Source organism: Cavia porcellus, unplaced genomic scaffold (assembly GCF_034190915.1).
Source record: "Cavia porcellus strain 051 isolate PalLab524CR breed Dunkin Hartley unplaced genomic scaffold, mCavPor4.1 scaffold_3, whole genome shotgun sequence".
Lineage (NCBI taxonomy): Eukaryota > Metazoa > Chordata > Mammalia > Rodentia > Caviidae > Cavia > Cavia porcellus.
In genome coordinates, this window is record NW_026947486.1 from 74989286 (window position 1) to 75011478 (window position 22193).

Genomic DNA, 22193 nt, shown 5'->3' on the forward strand with positions numbered 1-22193 from the left:
AGCAGAATTTTCTTAGTGAACCATCAATTCTAGGTTTCAAATCCTAATGAGATATTAATAACCAATTCATATCAATTTAGTGATTTCTCTGTTTGATGTCATGGTTTTAGGATTTTGCCATACGTTTTCTGTCTCAAATACCTTTCTCCAACCCTTGAATATCCAAAAATTTTCTATATTATCTCTTTCCCTATAAAAAATTCTGTTTATAATATCACATATAGTAAAATATAATAAGATACAACATGTTAAAGCCAATGGAAACAGATGAACAACAGCTTGATGGGACTTCAAAACAAGATGATATTAAATCAGCACTAGCTATTATGATGTCTTATTTTCTTCAAAATAGCTATTTGTACTATCACAGACAATAAAATCGAACAACCCAGATTAAAACCTTTCCAATTAATGAGTGAAAGCACTATATGGCTTCAAACCAATGATTGGGAATCATGATTACCACATACTTTTATACATTCTTATCATTTCTTACACTAAGAAAGTATTCTGTATTTATACATGTGAGTTAGATTTATTTCACTTATGAGGATGGTCTCAAGCTGTGTCCATTTATTTATAAATATCTCAATGTGATCATTCTTTATAGCTGAGTAGTACTCCATTGTGGACACTTAGGTTGTTTCCAAGATCTGGCTATTACAAATTGTGCTGCTATAAACATGGGTGCACATATATCACAGTGGTATGATGCTTTCAGTTCTTCTGGGAATATGCCTAGAAGTGGAATAGCTGGGTCAAATGGGGCTTCCAATCCCAACTTTCTGAGAAATCTCCAGACGACCTCCACAATGGTTGCAAATACAAATGGCAAATAAATACATGAAAAAATGTTCATCATCATTAGTTATTAGAGAAATGCAAATTAAAACGACACAGATTTCATCTCACTCCTGAAAGAATGGCCAAGATCAAGAAAACCACCAACAACAAATGCTGGAGAGGCCTCTGGATATTTTGACAGCTTTTCAACTTCAAAGATATGAGATAGTAGATATATCTCTTAAATGCCTTTGGCTTCCTTCTCATTTGTAAAATAAGGATGACTTTAGCTCATTTGTCCTTCAGCATCTATGATAGATTGATTCAGGGGCCTGCCGGGGATTCCAAAATCTGAGAATGCTCATGTTTTTTATATAAAATGTCATAGTACTTTCTTTTTCCTACACATATCATTCCATATATTTTAACTCATCTCTGGGTTATTTATAATACCTAATACAATGCTTACATATTGCTTCATTGGCATGGATTAAATGTAGTACCAGGCATGGTAAAATCAGGTTTTGTGTTTTGGAAATGTCGTGAATTGTTTGAATGCAAGAATGCAGAAGCCACATATATGGAGGATTGCCTGCATCTACTTCATAATGTATCTGTGAAGATTTAATAAATAATTACAATAAGATTTTCTTATATATTTGCTTGCGTTGTTTTGGTGGTTGAGAATCACACTTGGGACCTTGAACATAAAAAACATATATTTGAGCACTGAGCTACATTCCAGTACTATATAAAGCCTTTCAACACTGCTAAACACATATCAAGTACTCCACAAGTGTGAGATTTCTGTTTGTACACTTTGTCTCTATCATGAGTATCTTTCATGGAGTTTATTGTAAGTATCTGTCAGAGTGGTTGTTTCCCTGGACTGTACTGTGAATTTGACAGCAGAGAGTATGTATAAGTCATAGTTGCCTGTATAACATTTAAAAAAATACCGCATGTGAATCATGTAGTCAAAACATTAGCTTCTTCTCTCTTTGATGACTCCCCTTTCTATTTTAGGTCCATAAATCAGAGAATTCTTCCAGTATATGTGGGTTGTCTATACCAATTTCCTGGAAATTGACTGTGCATTCTCTCCTGATAACCTTTCAAATTACTTACCAGCCACACATTCTCACCCGCACTCCAGTTGTTGCCTTCCTATTACTGCCAGAATCTTTTTCTCTGAAATGCTGTCACCACATCAAATTAGTTCTATTCCCCAACTCAGCATTGAATCTCCGCTCTCAAACTAGCTATTTTCTTGCCAATATTGCGATTGAATTGCCCAGGCAAAATTGCTTTCATCATAGCACATTATCTTGTGTTGGTTTTTAAATTTTTGGAGTTCAAAATGTTGGAGATCAGAAATCTGCATTTCTGGATAGAGACACAAGTGTACACAGCAAATTGTAAATAATTATTCGATATAATCCAACTAACAAAGTATTTGCTGAAGTTATAAGCACTCTCCATGCCTAATTTCTTTTACTGTAATCCCCTATTCTTCCAATTTTCCCTGCTCCAATCTCTTTGTTTGTTGATTCTTCACTCCTTGAATTCATTTTTTCCTTTTATATTTTGTCACAGACTTAGAATTATTTTCTCATTTTTTTACCATCTTCATTTTCTTCCTTGGACAAAGCTTGTTTTATAAGGTTATACTCCTCCTTCTAGCATAACTCTCCTAGTTTTCTGGCTCCCTGTCCCACACTCCAAAATATAAACAATCAGATAAATGGATAAAAGAAATATGGTATCTTGATCACTACGTATATTTAAAGAAAAATATCTATTATTTGTAGGGATGTAAAGAAATGAAAGCATTAAAAGTTTTTTTTTAAGAAAATATAGTACCTGTACATGGTTGAATACTAGTCAGCTATAAATGATAAATTTGAGAGTTTGTAGGAAAATGGATGTAGCTGGAAATATAATATTGTGAGATAAGTCGGACATACCATTTTAAATACAAAACAGTATCTCTCTCATTTAGTGAGGCAAAGTACAAAGAGAATAACAATTTATAGATAGAAGGAAATAAGAAGAGAGATCTCGCATAAATGGGAAGTATAGGAGACAGAGGGTGAAGGGGAGAGGGAGGAAAAAGAAGATAAGTAGAATTAAGACATGCCATATAGAGGAACACATTAACCTCAATGAAAGCAAACACTATATGACACAAACATGAGTTAATATCATAATAACAATAATAATAACAAGAATGAAAATCAAAAAAAAGGATTTAGATGCAAAGAGAGGGAGATAGTTTGAAAGAGCACTAAAAAACGAAACAAATTGCATTATGTACACGTGCCTACTCCCCAAGATGAATGCAAACATTATATCCAGCAAACATTTACTAATAAAGGAAAAATAATAAATGTAAGCAATTTGATATCAATTTGACTTTTCAAGGATGTTTTCTAAGCTTTTTGTCTGTAGACAAGGGTGATAAAGTTTGTTTTATTCAGCACAGATAGCTGTAGTAGGGGTCTAGAAGTCGTACACAAAGAATTTCACACCAGTTTAATTGTGATAAATATGTATTTTTTTTTTTCAAGAGAAGGTCTTGCTATACAGTGCAATCTGTGCTTCAACCCACGATGTAGCTCAGGATAGCCTTGAACTCATGGTAATTCTCTTGCCTCAGCTCTCTGAGTGCTGAGTTTACAGGGAGGCACCACCATGCCCAGCTTTTGATGTCATGCACTACTTGGCTTTTTTATTAAGTTAAAATTCATTAGATATACTTGCTTATTTTGTAAAATACTCACAGAAAAAGTTACTCACAATCCAACAATCCAAGTTAGAGAAAGCAGAGGGGCAGTTATCCCCGTTGTGTCCCAATCTTTTTATTCTGTTTTATTTTGTAATATCACACACATTTTATGTATATTATATTCTGAATTGTGAACTCTAATGCTTGGCAAACAGCTAGCATCAAACAATATTTGTTTCTTATGAAACAGCTTGGAAGATGCCACTGTAGCAGAAGGAATATTTTAAACTGACAGTAATTAAGAAAAATCAGGTACAGAGACTAATTTTCTACCATCTCCCTGTTTTCCTAAAAGGAGGCCATAAATTTCCTTTGTTAAAGTGTTTCCTTCCTTAATACCAGGAAAGGAGAACTTTTATCAGCATAACAAAAAAGGTACTAAGATATGTCTACACAAACAAATATTTTCTATTTCCCATTTATTTTTCCTTTTGTACCTACTTTACCACAATTTACTGTCCCTAAAAGCCCAAACCTGCTTTTTGTTTGTGTACTCACTTTTCCACAATCTGTTACCATTTGTTGCAATGCAGTATAAACACATTTCTAATGATTTCTTTGAGTTTTACTTCCTTTTCATGAAGCCCCCACACACATAAAATTTATTATTTTTTTCCCTTGTGACTATGATTTTTGTCATTTTAATTCATTGGAAGCAGGCACAAAACTTACGATGATTAGGAGAAAAGATTTTTCTTCTCTACAGTTTAATGAACAATTACCCAGAACCCAAAGACTCTTTTTCTATACCATAGTGCATATAAACTTCCATTGCTAGTTATTATAAATCACTGGGAATTACAAATGCTGAGAATGTGTTGCTTTCTTACTATTTCCAAAGGAGAAGGAATTATAAAAAGCTGATTACCTGCTGGGGTTGTAATCACACATGTGAATGCTGCTTGTCTAATATGAGAAGAGTTATCATGGAAAAATATACATAGAAAATTACATTACTAGCTATCTTTTGAGCACTTTTTAAGTGAACCTTCAAGTGCTTTATTTTGTTTTTACTTAATCATTTATGAAGCAGATAGTTTTTGCTAGTCTTGTTTCACAGGTAAAAGTAAAGCACAAAAGGCCAAGTAACCATCCCAAACCCAGATTAGAATCCGGATTTGAGACTAGAGAAGCCTAACTAAAGTATGTAATGTATGCTCACTACTCTTCAGTGCATGTGTGTGGCATACACATAGCTATAATAACACAATTCAGAGAAAAATTACTTTTTAAAACAAAGTCAGGAAAATGTATCCCTCTTTGATCATAAGCAAGTCAAAATCCATGAGAATACTAAGAGATTTTCCACCTTTGTTCATGAGTGAAATATGTTGGCCAGGTAACAGAAAGAGTGAACAATTGGGTAGAACTTATCTCACTGTCTACATATAGTAACAATAATAATTCTGCTATGTGACACAAATTTTGAGTAAGCATTGGATGTAGGGGAAAGATGACAATGCACCAATGAGCATTTGCAAATATCTTGAGATTTAGATGGCAAAACAAGTGGCAACCAAGATAGAGCAAGATGGAGAAAAACCCAGTAATTGGAGTTACAGGTGAAAAGATCCACCATCAAGGCCTGCAGAAGTTTCCTTTGGAAACTCAACAGTGGCACAGATAGCAGATCAGGCAGCTACTCGTATAGTTACTTACAAAAGGGCTTTCAGCATTGCAGACATAAAAATCAACATTTCCAACAATATGGATTCAAATGAATTAAGTTCAATTGATTACTTTTTAAAGAAATAAAACTGCTATAAAGGCCTAGAATCCACCTTTTCCTAGCTCATTCTTTCCGGCATAAGCACACCACATAACTATTATCAAAGTTTTAATGGGTGGACAACATATTTTTATGTTTAAGCTAAGGAGTTATTTAAACTCCTCATTTTGGTTTATCTCCTTGTCTCAGAGACATTTCATTTTTCTGGCTGGTCAATTCTTCTCTTAGTACTTACTAGTGATTTCAGTCAAGTTGTTTTCAAAGTTTGCAAATCTTTAGGTTAATTTCTTCATGTTAGTTGTATGAGCTACTTTCTGCTCTCATTGACAAGATCTTGATTTTAAAGCTTCACTTTCAGAGGACATTCATGTTTCATTTTCATATTCCCTTTGTTGGGAAGTACTTCACTATATTCTAGCTACAATGGAACATTCATATCACTTACAATGTAGTTCAGTTTTCTCTACTAAGAGTCTTCCTTTAATTGCTTGAAAACAAGTTATTTAGCAAGTCAGAACTGTTCCTGTTATTGTCTTTTGGAAAGCTTTATCTAGCAAGAAACTAAATATTGCTCATGGTTTAGGATATATCTCATAAAGAAATTATTTGGGGAATATTCCTTGACTAAAGTCCCTTTATTCTTTTCTCTCTTAGCACAATGGATTCATAGAATTTGTTGAGACTAATTAGAAGCTGGGCAATGTGGCATATAGCTGCAATAGCAGCACTCTGAAAGCTGAAGCAGGAGGATCCAAATTGTGTGTCCAGCCTGGAATACATAGCTCACCCCTATTTCAAAAAAGAAAAAGAAAAAAACTAAGCTAAACTAATTGAAATGAAACAAAGCTAAACTAAACTAAATTGAAGATATAATTGTATTCTTGTACAAGCGTTTATCATTCACCCTTTAAGGCTGTCAGGGCAAATGTACATAAAAATAAGTGGTTTAAATTTTCCCCAGTGAGAATAAGAGAAGCAGCCGCCCTTCTTTTTCTTTCAGAATTTCTGTCCTATTCAATGTGTGTAAATATTTTAATGGCTAAGTAAGGCTCTTATCATTCTCAAAACTCAGGAATATTTCCTCAAAGATTTGATACCTGACTCTTTGAAAAGTAATAATCAAAGAACATACTGCTCTAACTCCCAGATTTTTTTGGGGGGGGGAGTGGAATACAACCCTAACTTCAGCTTGCCTGACTCCAAAAATCAAAGTATACATTTAATCATAAAAATTGGAGAAATTTAGCAATTTCATCTAGGAATAAGAATATAATATGTATCCACTTAGTTATATGAAAAAGTGAGATTTATTTCTTTATATATAATCTCCTTAGTGGATTGCTATGATGTACATCACATTTTGATTTATTGTTTATTCAGTAATGAAATTGTTTTTCCTCTGCTACCTTTTCTAAGAGGTTTCTTTGCTTGAGAGGTTTTGTTTTGATTTCTTTTGCTTTGTTTTTTGAGGAGAGGGAAGGAATCAAGCCCAGGGCCAAACACATGCTAAGCATACACAGCCATTTCAGCTCAAGGTTTTATTTTTAATTATATCTCCTCAACAATAATAAGCTCCATTAAAATAGTGACAAGATCTATTTGGTTTACCATTATATTTTGAGTGATACATTATGACAGGTTTAGAGTATAAGTCAAATAAATGCTTAATGAAAGAATGGATGAATGATCAAGCAGGAGTCCTAATTTACCACTCGCTTTTCTAGTGGGGCCATTATGAGACTAGATAAATTGGATCCACCTATTTAAGAGCTTTCCTTTTACCACTATTTTGTTGTTTGGTATCAGACATGTTTTTTCAACTCTCTGAACTTCAGTTTCTTCATTTATAGCCCAAAGATATAATAACCTCGGCCTGAGAAGATTAACATGAAGATAAATTGATCAAATGGACTTAAAATAAGCAATGTCACCTGAGCTGGATCTGAAAGTTCCCTGAGGTCAAAAATAAGGAACCTATTCTATCCTTTTAAGATAAGTTCTCAGGTTTACTGACTCCAGTCACAGAAATAGAATTTTCAGGATGCTCCAGAAAGAGGCAAAAAAGGCTTTCAGTCAGAGATTTTAGCATGCACTCAAGAGTGAAATGCAGGGTTTAGAGAAGTGAGACTCCTCACAAGCTCCAGTGAGATGCACTTTGTCCACTTTGTATTCTTTAATACTGTGATTTGAGCAACTATTTCTAAGATGATAATATGTAATCTATTAACTGGTGATTTCTTACTGTCTTTTTTTTTGTAGTTCTGTATTACGTGTACCCTTACACCATTTTGTTTTGTTCTGTGTTTTTCTCTTTTTCCTTTTAAATAAAATTAAAAAAAAAAAGAACATCTTCAGGAGAGTGATCTAAATGTGTATTTGCACTGTGTCTCAGGATACAATACAAGCCATCTATATGTGTTTGAAGGCAGGGTATGGTGAATACCAATTTTTCTTCTGCTTTGATGGTGGGAGGAAATGCAATTTACAGGTAAAAAGAACAACATCTAGTGCCCACATTTACAGATTTCCTGTAAAAAGACCTTTTGGAAAAAATTTAAGTGAGTTTACTGGAAGGGGAAAAAAAACTTGAGCGACTTGTTTCTTGAAGCTGCAGTTCTTAATTTCAAAACCTCAAAAATATTATTTCCCTTTTACCTATTATTTTCTATCTTCCCTTACCTGCATATGAAGAGTAATAAATGTGACTGGTATTGACTCCTCATAAACTCTTACCCGAAATAAACATTTTTTTGTTGCAGCTCAACCACTACAAGGGTAAGGGCAGATGAAGAGAGGAAGTAGTATAAAAAATTGTCTTTGATATTGTATTGTATTGTAATGATGCAAAATGGAACACTGAAGTTAGATTTTTTCCCTTTCTTTGTCCTAAGCAATATCTCCAAACTGCCTCTTATTGAGCAAGTAGCCAATACTCCCTTTTCTCCCAGCCCCAAAGAAGTGACAAAGGATACTGATGCCAAACTTGGGAGGGCAGAAGCCACTTTCCTTTCCATAAGAAGGAGGAGGATGAGCTGAAGATGACTGGATATGATAAACCCATGTGAGGATCTGTATTATCTCTTTGTGCTCCCTCACCCACTGTTCCTCACTATAAAAGTCTCTTAACCACTTTCACACCGGGGCATAGTGATCTGTGGCAAATAGGCATCTCCTCAGAGCTAGCTTTCAATAAATACATTTTCCCTTGCAACAAAATAAATGACCCTCTTTGATTTGATCACTTATGAGCAAATGAACCTCTGTGTATAAATGTAAGTGGCTGGTAACCGCATCTTAGCAGGAAGTTTTGTGATTCTACCACTCTATTTACATGTTTATTTGGGCTTTTTCATTAAGCTTATGCCAAGTGATTGATACTATTATCCCACCCATTCTCCATTTTCCCAGTAATCCATAAGCAATATCTTACTCAGTCAAGAATTCAGAATATAAATGTGGGGCTTGTCACATATGCCTGTCAACCACACGTAAGAAAATTGCAAACTTACACATATAGACTGACACTTTTCATTTTCTCTCCTGACCAGTGGGATAATGCTTTATCCTTTTTGTCTTGAGTCAGGTAAGAAAAATCTCTTATGCTTGCAGGTGGGTGAGCACTATGTTATAGTTTAGATCTAAAATGTCCTCCAGAATTCTCAAGTGTTTGGAGAATGGTTGAAAGTGACTTAAGTCCAGAAGGGAAAAATTACATACCTGATCTTTTGTGATGGTATTATGCAAAGCTAATATAGGTAGAAATCTTATAGGGCAGTCTGATTGAGATAGGCCTTTCTAGAGTCATTCTATATGTTTTTGTTTTTTTTTTTTTTTTTTTTTTGAGAAAAATCATTTCATTGTGATTAGGGCTCACTTGAGGCATAGTACCTTGCCGTGCAAGTTGGTTATGGTATGCAGAAACCTAAGTGCATGTACCTTTGGTTAAGTTGAGGCCCCAATGATCCTAGATGCTGTGATGCTCCCAAGTAATATTACATCAACAGAAGACATGCTGGTTTCTTGAGAAACGAGTGATAATAATAAAAGGTTTCACCTCAGGGAAAGGGCAAACTCCTTATCAACTATCTCATCCCAGCTTCCTCACCAACATAAGAACCTCATCAGCTTAAGATCTCAGTCAATCATCAGAGTCATCCACTACTCACTCTTATTATTGTGTGCACCCACTGAATAATGGGTAGCTCAAAGTGTCTGTGTCTTTGCAAATTCTGAGGCATTGACTTCTCAGGCCCCCATGTACTTTGAAAGTGTGTTTCTTTGTCTTTCTTTATCCTTAACTCTATTCCTCTTTAGGCAGATTGGGAGACTGATAATTAGGAGACTATAATTCAGTGTAATAATAATCAATAAATTCATCCAATAAGAAGTTCAGTAGCTATATGTACTGTCAGGAGGTAAGGCCGGATCAAGAGTGAGTCACTAGGAGTGTGAATGGGAAGAATATACTCTTATTCCTGGCACCTCTCTCTGCTCTCTGCTTCCTTGTCACCATAATATGGGCAGCTTTTCTTGCCACACTCCTCTATCATCTAATTTCTACCTTAAAGCTAACGAATCATGAATGTGAATCCCTGAAAATGTGAGTCAAAATAAACTTTCAAATTGTGGGTGTTTCTTATTTTGTTCCAGTGAGGAGAAAGTGATTAAGATGACCCAACAGGTTTACCTACGGATTTACAATTATTTTAAACATACTTTCATAGATCTAGATTAAAACTTGCCATGATTCCTGCCTGTGGAAAAGGAAAAATTATTTTTTCCTTTATCTTTCTAGGTTCAAAGTTGGGGCATGTATGATAGAAAAATTTTCAAGAAGGTTAAACTGTGAAGGTCCACACACAGAAAAATAATATGCCTTAAAGAAGCAGCCAGATGATTGAGGTTTATATGTCATCAGAGGTTAAATAAAGGAAAGAGGGTTTTGAACTTTTGGACAAGGGAGTCAAGTTATAAGAAGATAGGAAGAAGAAATATATGCTAAACAAGAGTGATTTTGTTGTGTAGATAAAAATTCTCAGGTGAGAGGGTTCTCAGGTAAAGATGGTAACAGTCATCTTTAAAAAATGTAAATTTTCTTTATAAATGGGGAAATTTATGTTTCATTTTCAAGCAAGTAGAGAAATATAAACAGCTTTTCCTGTTTCTATTGGTTCTTAGTTGCCTTTGTTTCAAAATTACACTTATGCCAAAGTGTCATATTATTATGGGATGACAAAATTTCATGGCTTTTACTCTCCATATACCACATCCCTGTAGTTCCTCCTGAAAATCATTAAGTAGACACATGATCAGAGAAAAACCCATAGAACAGCATAATTTTAAATTATTTCAGAAGGCAGTTATACAGTTGTATGTGGATAGGTATCCACCAAGTGCGATCCAAGAATGTTGGCCAAAGAGGAAGAAGAAACTGAATTTATATATTCACTGGTTGAGTTTCTGGTTTGCTGATTTCTGTTACAAGAAAATAATTTTCAAGATGTGTAGGCACAATTTTAAATGTATGCACTTATACTACAGGTCATTAAGAAAGATGTGCAGATGAATGATGGGTGTCCTCAAAATGAGTATTCTAGAAAATGTGTTCCCATTGTCATGTTACTCATCTTCAGGGTTATATTAGAATGTAAACATTTGTATTTCTTTGAAAGTAAGAGTTATGGGTCCATATATATTGCTGCTTCTTTGGAGGATGAATGTCTCTAGAAGGAAGAGTAATTTACAGGTGAAAAGCTCTAGCCCAGACCCCAATCTATAGGCTCATTTGTCTCAAAGATCCTCAAGAAACATTTGTTTGGATGCATTTCCTGGGAGGAAAAGGATTTGAGTAACTTTCGTGTCCTGAATTTGCAGGTTTTATTTTTTTAAGTTCAATTTGAAAATTAAGATTTTCTTTCTCTCTTTTTTTTACTTATTTTTAGCTTTTCTATCTTACTTCATATGGTGAGAAAGAAAAAGAGGATCGTTATTCGTGAAAGATCACTGAACTAGGGTTAAGAACTCTGGCTTTCTCTAATATTGCTATCTCATCTCAGACTAGTGCCTTAATTTTTTTAGTTCAACTTTTCACTGTTACTAAAATTGAAACCATCAATGTTTTCTGCAGTCTAATTGGCTGTACCTACACCAGCACTAGCAACAACTAAGTCATTCATTAGTGCCTGTTGGTTAAAGGATTGATACATATGATAATTACACGTGAAAATGATGAACGTGTTTTAAATTCCCAGAGAAGGTTTTCTATTGCACTTAATGTCATGTATTCTTCCTTATTGTAGTTCTTTTGTCATAATCTACCATTTAGAGAATTTTGATAAATTTTATGAATAGGGGCTACATTTTTTCAATATTTTAGCATTTCAGTCTAATGTAGAAATACTGTACTCAGGAGTAAGCCTAGGAAATCTGTGCAAAGAAAATAAGATGCTGAAATGCTTTCATGCTCAGTTGTAAGAGCATATCTTACCAGGAGATAAAGTAATAACAGTGATTTTCCAGTGACTCAAGCTGATTCTAGAGGCAGTTTCCAGAAAGAGTTCGATATATTGCTACAATAATTATATAGCTTTTGCAATCACATTTATTAATCCCCAATTCACAACACATGGTTCTGCCTAGGATTTATCCTGAGTTACAAATATCTGTGAAAAGTCTTATAAAATTATTCAGATTAATCCATATTGTATTCTGCCTTTGGTAAGTCAGTTTTATGGAGAATAATGAACTGTTCTGAATGATGACATGTGGATTATCTGTCTTGGACAAATTATCATGTGCACAGTCAAGATGACTATTTTGAAGAGTACAAAATTCACTGAAATGTAATAATGCTTGTAATTTTTAAATAGTAGCTTTATTCTCTCATAGTTATACCTCATTAATGTGGGTAACATTCCTTAAAAAGAGAATAATAACAAAATTACTGACTCTGTTATTTGCATCTAGAGTTAGCAGATTGCCACAGTAGGGAATAATTTTGTATTCTTCTGTATTAGAAGAATGCTATTATTAACAGACCACGATACAGGTGTCACACACCTATATAATCACACAAAACAGTTTGATGTATATCTATCATTTGACATAATGGTGATCATTGTTATTGAGCTTTCACAAAGTATTAATCCAATTTTTTTCAGGAAATAGATATCCTGATTTCCCCTGACTTTTACATAGTCATTATCTCTGTAACAATCTTTCTTTTTTAGCTACCATTATCTTAAAAAAAATAAAAGAATCTCAAGATTATTAAATTTCTTACTTTAGACGTGGCAGTTCAGCTTTCTTCTTGATCTAGTCTACATCTTTAGATCTTTTTTTTTTCCTTTGAGGAGTTCTAGCTTCTTCCTGTGCCTGCATGGTTTCTTTATACATTCCCAGATTTCTTGTTTCCAGCAGGTTGAAGTCACTTTGACTGAGTATGTTTGTTTTTTTCTCTGACTGCATAGTATTGTCATGACTGAAGACAATAGACCAGGAAATTGTTACCATTTGTAGGCTGGAAGAAACCATCTGGGCCTAATTAGACCCTTTTTGTGTTTTACAAATTCATAGGGCCTTCACAAGGGGTCCACAAGACTACAGAATTAAACAATAATTTGGAGTTACTCAGATTAAGTTTGAATGAGTAGTCATTTATCATAAATATATAGTTGCAACAGATTGATAAAAAATATTGTATTCTCCAGTTTTTTTTAAGATTAGGGTTTTTGTTTGTGTCCACATGATGAGTGGCTTAGAAAACAGATAAACAAAGACACATAAGTGAGCAAAATGAAATTTAGTTCTTTGCTATTACTTTAAGTCCAAATGGAATTGAGGACTCTAGAACTATTATTAGAAAAATGAAAAAGGCAATATATCTTATTACCATGTACCAATTTTTTTGCTGATATTACATTATCAAATTGAAAACTTAGATCACATATATATATATATATATATATATATATATATATATATATGGTGGAAATACACTTTTTTTCCTTGAAAAATTTTTCTCAGTAATATTGGGAGAAATCCAAGTGTTACAGTTAAATGGACCAATAATAGTTCAGGTTCTTCTGTACAAGGAAATAATTTCCATGTATATTCCTAGTGGTGAATAATAAGTAGTTACATTTATTGAAGATCACATGAAAGGTAGTAATATTAAAAAGATAAAAGAGATAAGAGAGCCAATAACGCAGGCTTTCAGAACTTAAAGACCAGAAACTTTGAGCTTTAGGTGCTTCTCAGTGAGTCTCTGTCCTCAGAGCCAATGCTCTGCTGCCCAAGGTATGTCCATTCCTTGGCTTTTGTTACTTGTACATCTTAGGATAATGAAAGCAGGAATAATCATTGGGCATTGTTTAGAATTAAATGATAGGAAGGGAATAATTCAGCTTGTTTCTGTCTTCTATAGCTACTTCTGGCTAAATAGAAGCATTGACCCTATCTATGCATAGAGCAAGGAACCCTCACTCTGGCTGATCTATGAGTTCAAGAGAGCTCAGAGCTTCCTCCAATGATTTCTTGACAAACTTTGGATGTGGAAGCAGGTTCTGATCTTGAGTTATGGTCATTACCAGTAGTTTGATGGCTGTCAAACATGTAACAAATTTGACTAAGAGATTAAATATATAAGACCTAATGAGTAGGTTTATGAGAAGCATTAACAAGGATAGTCACCATAACACCCAATTGCAGATTTTTGGTCAAGACATACATGAATCAAATAGTTGTTCATGGACATTGAAAGCATGGTCAACCAGTTTTGTGGCTGTGTCTCTTACTATTTCAAAACTACTGAAAGGAAAGTACATTTTTCTTTGAGGGACACACATAGCCCTTTGTTTCAGCTGTTAGGAGATCTAGTGTGTTCCAAAGTTGTATGGCCACTGTTACTGGTAAGTCCGGTCTTGAAAGAAGGCAATATTCTGAGCAAGTTCATCTAGATTGTGAGTCAAGTTCTTTGGAGCTGTTGATGATAGGAGAAAGGTTTAATTAGCTTTAAAGTCTACTGTAGTCACTGTTTATTATCTCCATTAGAGGCAGTTTTTGAATACTCCAGGGTAATCCCAAAAGAAATAGAAAAGACTCAAGAAATGTTATGATATAACTTGGAACAGGGACATTAAGTGTAGCAAAAAAGAGAGTAGCAAAACTATTCACACAATTTACTTAGGGGAAGCAAGCCATTTTATATAGCTGGCTGAAAAAGTAGTTGGTGTTTGTGGAGGACAATGGAGATGACTCGCCTTTACAGAACAGTTTGTCTCCTTTTTAATTCAACTTTACCCTGCTCTGGTTTGCTGATTTATATTGAGCTGAAGCTAGGGAGGTGCCCAACCCCCTAACCTAAAGCAATGCAAATAAGTCTAGTTGATGGGGCTGAGTTGTATAGCTTTTGAAGCAGTGACAAGTCTGTGTGCAGCCTGCCTGAGGCTCCCTCCTACTAAACATGAGCTAAGCCAAATGACACTACAGTGATGGCTGGATAGAGCTTTGAAAATGAGGCAATGAGGGCTGGGGATTCAGCTTAGAGGCATAAGCACCTTCCTTGCAAGCAGGCAGTCATGAGTTCGATCTCCAGTACCAATAAAAAAGGGGAAAACAGACCAAAAAAAAAAAAAAAAAAAAAAAAGAGAGAGAGAGAGAAAGAAAATGAGGCAATGGTATTCTGGGTCAGATAAAGGTCAGCACTAGAGCTGAAGCAGCAAACCCAAAACACAGGGTATGTCCTCAAACTGTGTTATTCAGATTCCTTCAGACTTAGAGGCTACATGTTGCTGGAATCCAGTACTCTTTCTACATACCTCTCCCTGCATCATTCAGTGGTGTCATTGTTCCTGTTATCTACCCCAAATGACAGAATTCACACATCCTTGCCATTTTGACAGTCACTCAACATCAACATCTAGCCATACTATTTTTCATGAATTATTAAAACATTGATTTGGCCCTGAGTCATAGTCTTTGGTCCAATTGGACTTAGGACCGTTGACTCACCACAGTTGTGGATATGTATCTGTCTTTTATTTCTCTGATATGGATTGCATTAGAGGTGGTAACTTGGAATTTCTTCATGTGAATTCCAATTACTTTTCCCTGGAATTACAATTTATGAACTCTAGACCTCCAGGAGATGGGCGTGCATAGGTGCTTTGTTTTATGAAAAGAAATTTGAATTTTTCTCCTGATTCACAGGTGTACAAAGTTTGTGATCTCTCTTCTTCATCTGTTATGGTCTCAGATAGTCTGGGCTTTATACTGGAGAGGTGAATCTATTCCATGTAAATTAAAGGAAAAAGAAGTGATTAATAGGGTTGTGAAAGGGCCTTTCATTTTGGGTCAGAGTTGGATCTGGTGTCCATTTCTTTGTTGGTCTTGATTAGGATCTGGTCACCAGGATGTATTTTGGATTGACAATTACTGTTATTCCCTGGCAGTGGAGCAATCATTCCTGTATTCCTGAGAGGTCTATTGGAAATTTCCTATATGTACTGTATTTTGAAGGTTTTGTGAAGTTCCTTGTCAGTGAGTAGAACAGATATCAAAAAAGGTCTCTTATAAAGTATCTCAAATGGTCTGAGATTAAATCTGGACTTAGGGACCATCTGAAATTTTATTAAGGTAATTGAAAGGAGATCTAATCATTAAATGCGGATATCCTGACCCAGCTTGGGTAAGGGTGGTTTGACTTTAGTTGGCTCTTTCAACCTTTCTTGAAGACTGGTGTCTCCACACTGTGGAGTTGATAATTCCCAGTGCCTTGACAACTCCCTGTGTAATTTGAGATGTGAAATCTCACATTGGATAGATCTAGGCAGTCCAAACCTAGGGATTATTTCTTCTAGGGGGATTTTACCACCTCCAGAAACAGCTTTTACCTGGTAGGGAAACCTCTATCCATCCAGTAAAAGTGTCAGTGCCTACCAGGTGTGTGTATCCCTTCCAAATAGGCCTTTGGGTCAAGTCTATTTGCAAATCTTCTCCAGGGGAGGACCAATTCCTTTTTAATTATGCAGGCAATGTAGGAAGACAAGTCTATGGGTTACAGAGTGCTGCACATCAGTGAAGTTCTTCAAGGTCTCAGGGGGAAAGATGGAAAGAGGATGGGAAAATAAAGAAAAGAGAAGAAAGTAGAGGTTAGGTGGAATTCTATCTCCAGGTGGGAGAAAATGAACTGCTCAACCACTGTAGCACATTTATTTAAAAATCAACAAGTTAGTGTCACGTAGCACCCTATTACCTATAATCTGCGTGCATGGCAACCTAATATCTTGAAGTTCTCATGACTGAAACACCTGTCTGCCTGGGGTGCTCATTATTCTCCCACCAGGTTTGTCTCACTCCCACATGTCTAATCAATCTCCAGCTTCAGCCACTCCCTACCATGGAATGCACAGGCAGAACACGCCTTACAGACCAAAATTACAACACTATGAAACCCAGGATCTGTAAAGACCCTATTGCCATGGTGGGGGCTGCATCTCACCCCAGGAAAAAGGATCACGATGGGACTTAGTGAGATTCCATTGTAATTGTTGTGGCCTGAACAGAGTCTTATATATCAACATTGGCCGTTTCAAGTTCCTTCCTCATGGCAAAACACTTTTTAGATTATCTTAGTTATGTCAATATCTTAGAATGAGATTATGAGTAGAGCTATTAAGGGAAGAGAACTGTATGGTGAATGGACTCTTTGGCAGTGGAATCTGTCTTAGAATACTCATAGGAGACAAGGTCTATGGAGGCCTGATGATCCTTGTAATGGACAGCTGCTACCCTACTTGGGAGACTTACTGCCTTTAGAAGGTTAAGGATCTCTGGTTTATGTTTTATTAGAAACTGCTGAATATTCAAAGATTCTCTTTCTTTGCAGATGGTTTCATGTACATGTAGGACCAAAAAGGTTAAAGTTTTCACCCTGGGCAAATTGGAGATCCTGGATTAGGTCAACAAGGTCTGCTTTTTGAGTAGAAGTCACAGGGGGAATTTCCCTTGTTTCAGTAACGTGGAAGGGGCTGACTATGGCATCACTTGCCATACTAATGATATCCTTCATGAAACTGCTGCTATCAGTGAGTCATGTGCTAGCTAGCTCTGTTAATGGCTGGTTACTCAGATCAGGTTGATTTGCATAATTCTGGGTGATGGTTTATTACATTCATGTTCTATCTGATGCTTGACTGGGAAGAGAATAGTTAGATTTAAAACACTGCAAGACTGCAGAGACACATATGGATTTTCAATAAGAATGGTTTAATATTTAGTGAACTTTTCTCCTGCCATTCACAAATGTTTCCCGAGTTCTCAAACAGCCTTAACTTGGTGTGGAGGTAGAATTAAGACCTTTCACTCTAAAGTTATCTTAGAAGCTTCCTGGACTGAGAGTACTGAATTAGTTATGTCTCACAGGAAGGTAGATCAGGCACCATGATACTCTATCCAGTCACTTGGAAAAGTAAGCAACTGTCTGCCTAACTCAAACATTGAGTTAGCACTCCCATGGCTACATCCTGTCTCTCAGCAACCAAGAGAGAAAAAGGTTTTGTTAGATATGGGATTCCTAATGTTGAGACCCACATCAAGGTATGTTTTAAGGCCTTAAAAGTCTCTTGAGCAGCTGTTGTCCATTTTAAGCATTCAGCTTCTGGTCCTCAATTTACCTCATATAACAGTTTGGCTATTACTTCAAAGTTGAATATCCATATATGGCAGAGCATGCCATTCTCAAGAAAGCTCTCATTTGCTCTTTGGATTCTGTCTGGACTCAGACAGCAAATTGCCTCTGTTCTGCTTGAAGACAGTTGTCTTTGCCCTGAGTTAGTAAACATTCTGGATAACTCAACTTTTGTGGATAAACCCAAGCTTTCTGGGGATACCTTGTAATTCCATTTTGATAGAACATTGGGCAGCTTAGTAATTTGCTTGTCAGATAAATCCTTAGCAGGGCCACAAATGAGGAGGTCATCTATATAGTGTAATAGGCTTCACTTTCTAAATTTTAAATCTCTCAGGACTTGAGCTACAGCCCATTCATGAAGTGGGACTCTTTCTATATCCCTGAGGTAAGACAATCTAATTTTATTATTGATGAAGTCCTGTTTGGGAATTCTTCCATTCAAATGTGAACAAATATTGAGAGCTAGGTTCCTCAGGTATAAAATGAAGACATCTTTGAAATCAAGGACAGAGAACCAATTAGTGCCTCCTGAGAGCTATGTAAACATAGTATGTGGGTCTGCTACCAATGGGTGAATAGGTACTACTATATATGGCTCTGAGATCTTTTACTAGATATTCTCCTGATGACTTGCCTGCTGGTAAAATGGTTGTATTACATGGGGACTGGTAGAGTACCAGTAGTCCTTCAGCCAAAAACATCAATAATGGACTGTAACCCCAGACTAGCTGGCTTCTTAAGAAATTCTGTCTTCAGTGAGAATACAGATTAGGATCCTCTAGCTGGATGGCTATTTGTATGGCCTTGACAGTCCTCTCTGATATGCAATCATTCCATGCTTGAAGATCTTCTCACAGCAGAGACATAGAGCTTCTTTTGGCCAGGGAGGTTCAGTCTCTACCAGCTATGACATGGGCTGCCAGATGTTTGGGTATCAGAGTATATCTCTACAAATTATTGGTATGGAATACTCTGGTATTACCATAGAGGCAGCTTGTAAACAGAAATCTTTCTAAACGTCAGTTCAAAATAGAGGTAAAGAAAGCTGTCTGGTTAACTCCCTCAAGATATACAACAATTTTAGAATGCAATGACAGCTCACCCAAATAAAAAGCTAGATTGAAATAAGTTACACCAGTATCATAGAGTAATATACCAAGGTTCTTCTCTGCTGTTCTGACAGGTCTCACAAGAACTGTGTGGTTTCCTAGGGCATTCTTTTTGCCTAGTGCCATGTTCACTTATACTTGAAGCACTCTGACTTGCTCCCATCACTGTTTGGATTGTCTCAGATTCCTCTAGAGTTGTGGGCTTCGTGAACCTTCTCAGATAGGGTGAATATAACTTTAAATTTCCTCCTTTTCGTATATGATTTTCATTTGTCCTCTATTTCATTATAGTTATTGAACGCTGAAAAATCTTCTTTGACCAATTGGCTTATTTTGGTATGTGGGTTCAGTTGGAGCTTTTAGAGCTTTTTCCTAACATCTGGAGCTGACCAATAAAGTACTGTTTTAGGATATTCTGATACTTTAGACTCAGAGTCTAAATTAGTGTATTTACAGAGTGTCTTTAAAGTCAAAGCTGTAAAGCAACTGGGTTCTCATTGAAGCCTAATAGACTTGAGTTTATTATAGTTCACAGGTTTCTGCACCCTTTATCATATAACAGCTAAATTGGACTTGATATATAACCATTTTTTGTTTCTCTAATTCCTGTGTTATAACCCAACCAGAGCTCCTGTTGTGACCAAAATAACTCAGCAGTTGGCTCATCGTCAGAGGGTGAATCTGCAAAGATTTTATCTTTGGCCTGCTTTGAAGCCTTTACAATACTTTTCCTTTCTACTGCTGTACAACAAGAGATGAGGATCTCATCAGGTCATATCAAAAGCTAATATTAGGATATGGAAACTGTCAGCAAAATTTTTAGAATCTTCAAAGAATCTACCCAATTTTTCTTGAATTGTTGAATATTCATTACTGAAAAAGGAACTAGCAACCAGACTATACTATTGGTACTTGCCACTTCTTGAAAGAGTAGAGCACTGCTGGACTTAGGTGTTGATTTTTCTGGATCTGTGACCCTACAGCAAGTAGATCCACATTTAGTATGGGGTGGACTCAGGAGATGGCCTTTATCTCTCCTCTTTACTGAGCAGGTCGCTGGGGATTAAGCCTCTGGGGAAGAGGAGCTTACAGGTGGGAGTTCTCTGCAGCATCAACTCCTGAAAGAGGATGACATCTAAGCTGCAGATCATGCCTCAGATAGAGGGCTATAAAGGCTTAAACATAAGGCTCCTCTGGTCATTTTTCTTGTTTCTTAAAGGAAAGATATAATTGAAATATTATGCATTCCAGGTTGCCCAAGGGTGACCTGATAGCTTGAGCTTTTCAACCCCAGGTGTATGAACTTGTAAGGATGAATTTCTTGAACTCTAATAGGCCTGTCCCTAGATCAGTCCCTACCAGTGTGGACCTGACAGGGTATCTCCCGATAGCAGGGCTGTTTTTGGGTTTGTTTTCATTACTGAAGGAAGACCTTACAGGAAATCTTCCAGAAATACTGTCTGTCTCTTATTTTGAGCATCCCAAGCAGATTTGGACACCTTGGAGGTGGACATCACCAGTCTTAAGTGAGCACCAGTGCTGCTTCCTTTGGACCAAATGGATTTTCCCATATAAACACAATTTATCTTTTGGGTGAATATCCCAGAACTGTGATGACTTATTGACTGGATGCCTCTTACCCAATTAAAAGGGAATAAGACCCATTCCTAAAGAAAACTCAATTTAGTCAAGCCACAAAACATACATTTGGTTATAGGACTATGTAAATCAGGCACTACATAACTTCAGTCAGCAAATATAGTTTACAGAAGCTTTCAGACAGCAGTGTAATCCTAAAGTCACAGTTATCCTAATGAAAGCAAAAATGAGTAAAACTGAAAGGAAAGCAGTAGCAGCAAACTACTCCAGAAAGCATCAACTCTATGCAGGTGGCTTTTGGGACTTATAGGAGATGAGTCACCTAGAGCTGGCTTATGGCAGCCAAGGGTTATTTCATGCAGAAGTGATAGTGAGAGTTTTATTAAACAGACAAATTCCTCTCTTCCTGTGCTGGAAGACAATGTACCTATTAATTGTGTTTTCCTGAGTTATTTAGAGCCAACAACCAAACAATTTAAACACACTGATAGCCAAAAGACTTCTGAGGAGAGGATCAAGACAAGAGAAGAAAAAATGACTAAAACATTTAAAAAGGATGCACTTGTGAGCCCGTGATACATGGATAAGTATTAACACCCTTGATGCTAAAGAGCTTTCCAAGTTCATGGTAAGTTACCAAGTACTCCACAGAGGAAAACAACACTCAGGTGACCCAGTCCTATGTCTTCTAGTCCCTTGCTATGGGCAGCTATGCCAAAGCATTTTCCAAATTAGGTAAGTAGACCCTAAAACCCTTTCTTCTAGAGCTGATGCTTCCTGGGAGTAGTTTGTGGATGTTGCCATTTCCTTTGTTTCTAACTATACCACAAGAAAAAATGTTCTCAGTTCTTTTGACTACATCACTCTCTATCATTCCAATGTGCCACTCACAGATCATCACAAACAACCTCTTCAAAGCAGTTGAGAACAGAAATGGGACACTCTTGAGACTGTGTTGTTACGTCAGCTCAAAATCATTTTAAGATGAAAACAAAATAAATCAATCAAGATATTCTTGGTGACTCATAAGGCTTTCAATGATAGATAAATGCATTTTGAAACTTTAAATGTTGAACTTCATCCTTCAACATATCCACCAATCCCATCAGTTTTCTGATCAAAATATACTTCCATCATTTTAAAATATACTTATCATCATTTTTAGTTTGTTCCCGCTTCCCAACTTAATTTCCTATGGTTATATCTAGTTTGTAACATGCTAGTACTAATATGGTAATACTGAGCAAGAAAACACTATAAATAAAATTGACTGCTTTACAAATATCATACTGCTGATACATATTCCTCTTAAAGCTTTAAGTTATTATGCAAAATACTATCAAGATGATTAGAAATTTTAACCCTGAGGCTGTGTATGAACATCCACACATATTTTTGCAAGGTCAAATGATTTTATAATCCTCCTTAGTTACATCCAGAGAGTTCTAAATTAATAGTTGGATGTTATGTGGCATATGAATGAGAAAGTGAGCT